The following is a 7,798-nucleotide window of genomic DNA, read 5'->3' as shown; positions in this document are numbered from 1 at the left end:
TGTTAGTCGATTATGCAGATAATTTCTTTTTCTGCAAGTAGTATCCGCCGCTTCGAGTTGACCACCTCATGAACTAGAATTGTGCTAGCTGCCACAAGTAAACTTTAAGAATTTTTGAAAGTGTTTGCTGAAACACGCCACACGTATAATGCACGTTCAGGTACCCAAGTTATCCAAAAGTATTCCGGAGTCCACCACAACGGCGTGCCTCATAATCATGTCACGGTTTTGGCACTTAGAACCCTAGAAGTTAATTTTTTTTTCTTTCCTATCGCTACGAATGATGGGTCTTTCGGGTCAAAGGGCGCCTTTCGTGTATTTTGGAAATATGATTTACTGATAAATCTCAGTTTAGATCTGTCAATGTATAGCATCTTTAAACACAGAAAAGAAGCAGGTAGCCTTCTGGGCCCCATAACGTAAAACTATTCCAGTATGTCTTTATTCCAATCTCCAGACGTCAAATTTTCGTAACCGCCGACGCAAGCGTCGGGCGGTCACTTGCAGGGTTGTCTGAACAGACCAATGAAACGCTCTCCTCCTTCACAGAAGGTCACTTTTTTTGCTTGAAAAACGAATAACATTGCCTATACTGAGCAGCTTGTCTTATCTAATTGGCTGACAAGAGGCGAGGAGCACGGTCAAGGGGAGAGGGAGTCGATGGGGCCGAGCCACTGCACTGAAAATCGATAACCGGATCAAAAAATTGGAGGACGCTTAAGCTTCGCCTTCAAGAGTGGAACGCGACAGCGTTAATCGCCAAGGGGTGTAAGACAATGGGCTACAGGGCAGCCATCACTTACGAGGCGCCCCGCATCGGACGCGGTGAGCGTCGAGCCATATGGTCGAGCAACGCAGCGTTCGGCGCAGCAACGAAACGTGCGCCTGAGCAAGCGGAGCGAACCAAAGAACTCGGTATCCCGGAGGGGGAAATGATGCACGCCAGCCAAACGTCGTGATCGGCACGGGCAGAGAGATTGACAGATAGTGATCTAAAGAAAGGAAGGACGCTTGATTCTGCAGAGGGAGCAAGGCGAAGCGTTGTCAGGGGAGAGAGTCCGAGCCGCGACAGCTGCAATGCGCGCGTGGCGCGCCATCTGTCGGGGCAGCGCCGTACATGGAGAGGAGGGGATCTTCTGTGTTTGCCGCAAGATGGCTCTGCGTGTGCGGAAAGCGCAGAAGAAATGCAGCGAAACGCACTTCGCTACTCCTGTAATTGCGACTTCTGTAAATTACGTGTTCATAATTACCGATATACACCGCAGTATAACTTTCCACGGCTCGTTTCGAAGGCAACACCGCATTCACTAGAGGCACGTTTGTACCTCTTGGAAGCATCGAACTCATGGCTGACTGGTAGCGTCTCCGTCTCACACTCCGGAGACCCTGGTTCGATTCCCACCCAGCCCATCTTGGAAGTTGCTTTTTATTTATGGAGTGCCTGCCGTGATTTATCGCTCACGGTCAACGCCGCGGACGCCGACACCGACGCCGACGACACCGGCTTTTCTGCGACACGAGCTCCTTAACGCTATCGCGTTAAAAGGTGGTGCCGGCGTCTGTGATTGGTCCGCTTTCCCTTACTTAGCTTGGGGTGCCTGGTCGAAAATCGCGGCGGCATGCAACGGAAGCTTAAGAATGGTGCTGAAACGGATCTTCGGCAAAGAAGAGTTGGCAGAACGAGGTCGTGAACGTGCCGAAAGTGCTCGAAAACGTTATTTATTATACGCAAATAAATTAATGCTTTCCGGCAGGTGCGAGTCTCCAGTGCCTGAGCGATCGGCGGCAGCCATCTTTTATTCCTTTCGGAACGGGGCAGCCTGTGGCTATTCAGAAGAACATTCAGTTTTGTTCGGCATATTAATGCACATTCAAAGCGTACACATCACTTTGACACGGTGAGTTCTTGCGGTTTTGTGACGTCGCGTGACAGACAGGTGAAGTGGGGGTGGTCCAAAAATGTTTTTGACCAATCGCCCTGGGCTGATTGCAGAATTCGAATAGAAAAGTTTGGAATAGTTTTACGTTAGAGCGCCCCTGCACAGTGTTTCCGTGTTGCTTCTGAGCCCGAGCGATAAGTTACGACGCACAGCCTCCAAGACCGGCGATAAAACAGACGGGAATGAATGTCTTTGAAAAGCATTCGACAGGTCAGGGGCTACAGTACGCCTACAACCGTCCAAAGCCATTCTTCCAGAGTATGCGTATTTAGTACGAGAAGTCACCTGACCAGACTAATCACGGTTGAACCTATTTGTCGCGGTACCTTCGTTTAATTGAAGGCCGTTTCGATTAGCTGTGCGCCTGCCTCCTCATTTCAGTCATCGGGGACCACTGCAAAGGAAGATGGTGGGAGGATGGCAAAGGGGTGGGGCCACGTCTCCTCTCCCCGAAAGATGGTCGTGCAAAACTTGGTGGCGCTCGCCGACGCGCAAAACGCAATCACATCACGCGTCGCGTCCGGGTTAGTGTCCCGCAGAAAATAAGGCCGCGTACGGGCCATTACGGGAAGCGCTCACATTTATAGCGCTGTAAATTATCGCGCGAAAGTTTCGCTACGCCAACACGGAGGCCGCCGACTTGCGTAAGATGATTGATTCTTCACGCCATCCAGTTCCACGGCACCGCAGCACCGCGAAAGCGCCTGGCGAAGTGCAGCCATCGACTTCCGGCTCGCCCTCGGCGCTTTAAGTGCGAGTCATGAACGGCGCGCCGTCTATCACTCTTCGTCAAGAACGTGCGAGACGTCTAAAGGACGTGTTGACGATGGTGCGTTAATGGGAACGCGTTGTTTAGGAGGGCCAGAAAGTGCTAGCCGAGTAGATCGCTAAAGAAATTAAAAAGGAACGGTGAGCTATGCCAGGGAACTCGCAACGAGAGGTTGTGCAACGGGCGTGGTTTAAGTTTCGTATAGCTTGGTAATTCGGTAGACAAGTGGATTGCAAATGCTCGTCCAACTTTGTGCGCGCCGATAATGTGTCTAAACTGTAATCCTTTGTGGCCGGTTATTGCTCCGTCACTTTGGTGGCATTTAGTGGATGTGATGCTGATTACGTGTCAATCGGCAACTTTAATAACTGTGAAAGATCTTACTGAAATGGAAAAGTAGCTGCCGATATATCAGTTAATATGAGCGCCCTCCGAGTCTGCTGGCGCATTTTGTAAACGATAAATACACGAGTGTAAGCATTTCGCAACACCTCGACATCCGCTAGCAGGAAATACCTCCATGTTGGCTTCGTTTGGATTCCACAGGAGAACAGTTCGTCAAAGTTCATTAGGGACGAAGACCGATATGAAGGCAGGGTAGCACAAAACGAATATGGAAAGCAGCAGGTGGCGTTCCAACATCTGTGCTCACGGTCGGATCCTTCCGTTACGGAATTTCTGTGAAACCGGAGCCCTAGACCTCGCCAACACAACGCGGGCGACAGTATTAAAGAATTGAGAGAGACGAAAAGGAGGGAAAGCAGAGAGGGTGGTGTCGTCGGAAAAGTGAAGAGTGACTTTCCGTCTAAGTCCCTCTTCTAGATTTCACATCGCGCTGAATGTTTAAAATTTGTTCGTCAGTGTTTTCAAGGCCAGTGTCACCGTTTCGGGAAGTCAAAGGCAGTGAGAGAAGCGGCGGCTGCGGCGTCCAACCCGGCCGAGAACGAAAGCACGTTTTCGTTGTTCTTGTTATGTTCATAAATTAGGGTTCATGCCCACTATCAGGCATTGTGAAGAATTCTTGATGGTCGTGCTTTTTTTCTCGTGCTGTCTTCCTCGTCTTTGTGATAGGCGCTGTGGTTGCAAATGGCGCCACTGCATACTAATTAGGCATCCCACGTTATTTGCATTTCTGGTCAGTAAAGCAAAAAGTCGACGAAATGCTGCACGACGACATCATCCAGCCATAGAAAAGCCCGTGGGCGTCTCCTGTAGTCTCGGTGAACAGTTGCAGTAGATCCGACGAGTTAGAATCTATATACAGCGAAGCTTTGTGTGGGCGCATAAAAAAGCCGAAACACGAGTTTTTGTTCATTTAATGGAGGCACAACGTGACACGGAAGCCTCTATTCGGACATTGTAGAGAGGCTAACCCAATGCCGACTCTGCGGATGCGCGAAGGTGAGCTTTCTCGTTCCTTCTTTTTTCTTTCCCCCGCATGCCCGCCGCCGCCGCTGCCGCTGATGGATGGATGGATGCTATGAGCGTCCCCTTTGGAAAGGGGCCCACCAAGCTCTGGTTATTGCGTGACGTCCTACATGTGTTAAAAAAAGAAAAAAAATTAACTCCACGAAGAATTCTCATCATCAAGCTTTCTTAACTCCTATTCGCAGCATTTTTTGTACGCCTTCATTGTTTGTCGCTTGCCTACTTTTCTTCCACCAATCTTCCACTCGCCTCTTAACTAATCTCTATTGCGGACATGTTTACTTTGCCCCTGCTCTCGCTGAATCCAAGGGATTCAAGGAGGTCAGAGGGGACTAAATTGAGCACTGGGCAGACATCTTCATTTTCTAATAAAATGTGCTCCATTGTTTCCCCAGCTTTACCGCAGCAAGCACATGCTTCTTCTTCCTTGTTGTATCTCGCTTTATAAGTGCGTGTTCTAAGGCATCCTGATCTCGTTTAAAAATTTAATTAGCTTCCTTTGAGTTATCGTAAATTATTTCTTTCCTGATTTCGTTTCTTCCTTTTAAGCAGTTACTCATCGCAAGTTTCTTTTCCAATGTCGCCAGCCATGAAATTATTCCAGCCTAAATTTCCGCTTGATGTTTTTGTTGCCATGTTGGTCACCATACCAGTCGGATACTTGCTGGTAAGCTTTCTAGTTCTTTTCTTCCAATGTGAACCAATGTTTTTCCTCTACAAATACCTGAACACTCTCCCAGACCATTTACTTTCTTCCATATTCCTCAGTCGTTTTTCATAATCAATTTTGGCTGAGCTTCCCTCACTTCAAAATACGGCCCCCCGGGGCCGTATTCTGAAACGATCGCATTCCGGGATACTATCGCTTTCGCCACGCCTCCGCCAGCGGCACGCGCTCATTGGTTGTTTCAGGAAAACCGGAAAATAAACAGCGCCATCTAATAGTTCCAGCCCACGTCATTTTAACGTCGTTATGTCGATGGTTGCTCTCGACATATATTGAATAAACGAACGCGTCATTTGCCGTTCGGTTGGTGGTGGAGTGTAGTAGAGATAAAAGGGCTGGTATTTTTTAGTAGTCTTTTTGGTGGCGTCTTACACGCTATATTTCGCGGTGACATTTGTCGATTATTGTGGGTGTTGTGTATTGTGTTGCTTTGGCAAAATGACAAGTTTCGGTGGCAGTGTTTTGGCGCAGCTAACAGCGGCACCATGAACAGCGCACTGCTCGCGTGGTTCCTCGTGCGACGGCGGGAACGACATACCCGGTCCAGCCGTGACACACCTTCACCTTGACGGGAGAAGCTTTTTCAGCGGCACTTCCGAATGACAAAGAATACCGTCCGGCACAATTTAGTCATTAAAATAAAACATTTCACACTTCTTTTTTCAAATTATTTTACCGAAAGCGGCCGCGGCCACCCGCTGTACGTGCGCAGAACCCGTACTGTGCCCACTGCACTCGAAAACAATACACCCGAGCCGCTCTGCACTCGCATGGTGCGCTGTCTCATGCGACGGGAAGCGTTCGAGGGCACGTGTTGGTAGGGCACGCTGACGTCACGGGTACGCAGTGGCTTTATTTATTGAACGTGACTATCGCGGCAGCGAAACTATTCGCGGAAGGCAAAGATTTCGGAATATGACCCCTGTACAGCTTGTAGTCTTCCCGTGAGTGCCCAATGCGAGGCGACCCCCTGACCTTTGGTTGCCATCGAGTCCTGATTGTACCCCTGATTCCAAGCGAACAACCTCATTTCCAAGTGTAAGTCCTGGAACTTTCATACCTTTCCCCATATCCCGGCGCACCTCGTACCTATTGTATCCCCATAACGCTCTGTGTTTCATTATGGGCGCATTTCTCTTTCCCTTTGCCGTTATGTTTTTTCCTGTGTTTTCATAGGTCTGTTGCCTTCGTTTACACATATACCAATGTATTTATATTCTTTTACGCGAGGTATTTATTGCTGCTGTATTCACACTGGCTGTTCACTGTTATCATTGACTACCATAACGCCTGATCTGCTAACACTAAATTTCATACCTAAATTGTTGACTTCCTGTCCCCAAATATTAGCAAGACGTTGCATGCCACTTTGCGTGTTAGCTAACAACACAACGTTGTCCGCATAAAATAAGCCTGGAAGCTGCTGCTTTACTACTGTACCCGCCTGTTTGTATGAGAGATTAAACCGGATATTACTTCCTTCCAGCGCCGTCTCCATCCTCACCATGTACGTCATAAACAGCAGTGGGGATAAAGAGCACCCCTGCCTCAGTCCCTTGATGATATCGACTTTCTCCTCGCTCATCATCCCTTCTCATTCAACGCAAACGGTATTTTCTAGGTAAATCTCTCTCAAAAGCTGTAGTCAATCGTCACCTAAGCCTTCCCCTTCCAGAATATCCCACAAAATGTTGCGGTCTACGTTGTCATAGGCTCCTGTAATGTCTAAAAAGGCCACATATAACGGTCTCCTTTCTAGTGTGGGTATTTCAATACACTGAGTAAGGACAAATAAGTTATCATCCAAACGCCTCCCTATTGTGAAGCCAGTCTGAAGTTCTCCCAAAATGCCATTATTCTCTGTCCATGCTTGCAGCTTTAATTTAATTGCCTGCATTGCTAGCCTGCATATTACTGATGTAATGGTCAACGGTCTATACGAGTAAATTTTATCTTTCTCTGCCTTACCTTTATAAATTAAATTCATTCTACTTTATCGCCAACTGTCTGGTATTCGTCTATATTTTAAAGTTTTTTCCACTACTTTCAGCGGAGCTTTCTCACTTTTTGGTCCTAGTTCATTATTCAGCCTAATGGGAACCTCCCCCGCAGGGGCGTCGGCGTGAGCAGGCGTTTGGTGTGTTGCGACACCACGGACCCGAGCACATGAGGGTTGGACCCGCCCGCGTGTAGCCGTGCGCGGCTTAGCCGTGTCTGGGGAAAAGGGGATCCTGGGGGTTGAGCCGATGCTGGGTGTTTGGACCTTTAAGGCCCCCCGGCGGAGGCAACACACCCCTTTGGCCTCTGCTTCACATAGACGGCACCCCCGGACTGACCCACCCGGGGGAAATCGGCAGTCGCCTTTTCCTGTCTCTCCCTCCTTCGATCTTCGTCTTTATCTCTCACTTTTTTATCTTTCCTGTCTCCTTCTCTCTTCTTTTAGAGCGCAGCTCTTTGGCGTCCGTTCCTGGGTTTCGCGTCGTCGTCGGCGTTGTCGGCCTCGTAACCAGCTCCGCCCCCCTTCGCTGGAGTGGGAGACGAAGGACGCGAGCCGCGAATGGCGGAGACCAATGAGAGCGGCCCCTTCAGTGACGTGCGCGCGCGATGCTGGTGTCATGCGGACCCTCCTTACGGCTCGATGCGCACTCGTGTCTGGTCTCAGCCGATCCGCTCGTTTCGTACTATCGTCTGCTCGCGCCACAGCTCTCGACCGCGCCTGTTTGGTTCTGTTGGGTCGGTCTCGTTCGCGCTTGTTTTGGTTGTTATTGTGTGAGATTGTTTCTTAATCTGATTGTATGCGCTATGCGAATTGTATAGTACTTTCTGGAAGCCATGCGGCACCAGCGATCACACTGGAACCTTTGACGAGTCATGTATAAACGCCGGCTCGCTTGATCCGCAGATCAGATTTTCGACCATTACCGACTCTGCTAC

The sequence above is a fragment of the Dermacentor albipictus genome, chromosome 4 (assembly GCF_038994185.2).
Source record: "Dermacentor albipictus isolate Rhodes 1998 colony chromosome 4, USDA_Dalb.pri_finalv2, whole genome shotgun sequence".
In the NCBI taxonomy this organism is placed as follows: Eukaryota; Metazoa; Arthropoda; class Arachnida; order Ixodida; family Ixodidae; genus Dermacentor; species Dermacentor albipictus.
Note: the sequence above shows the minus strand (reverse complement) of the source record.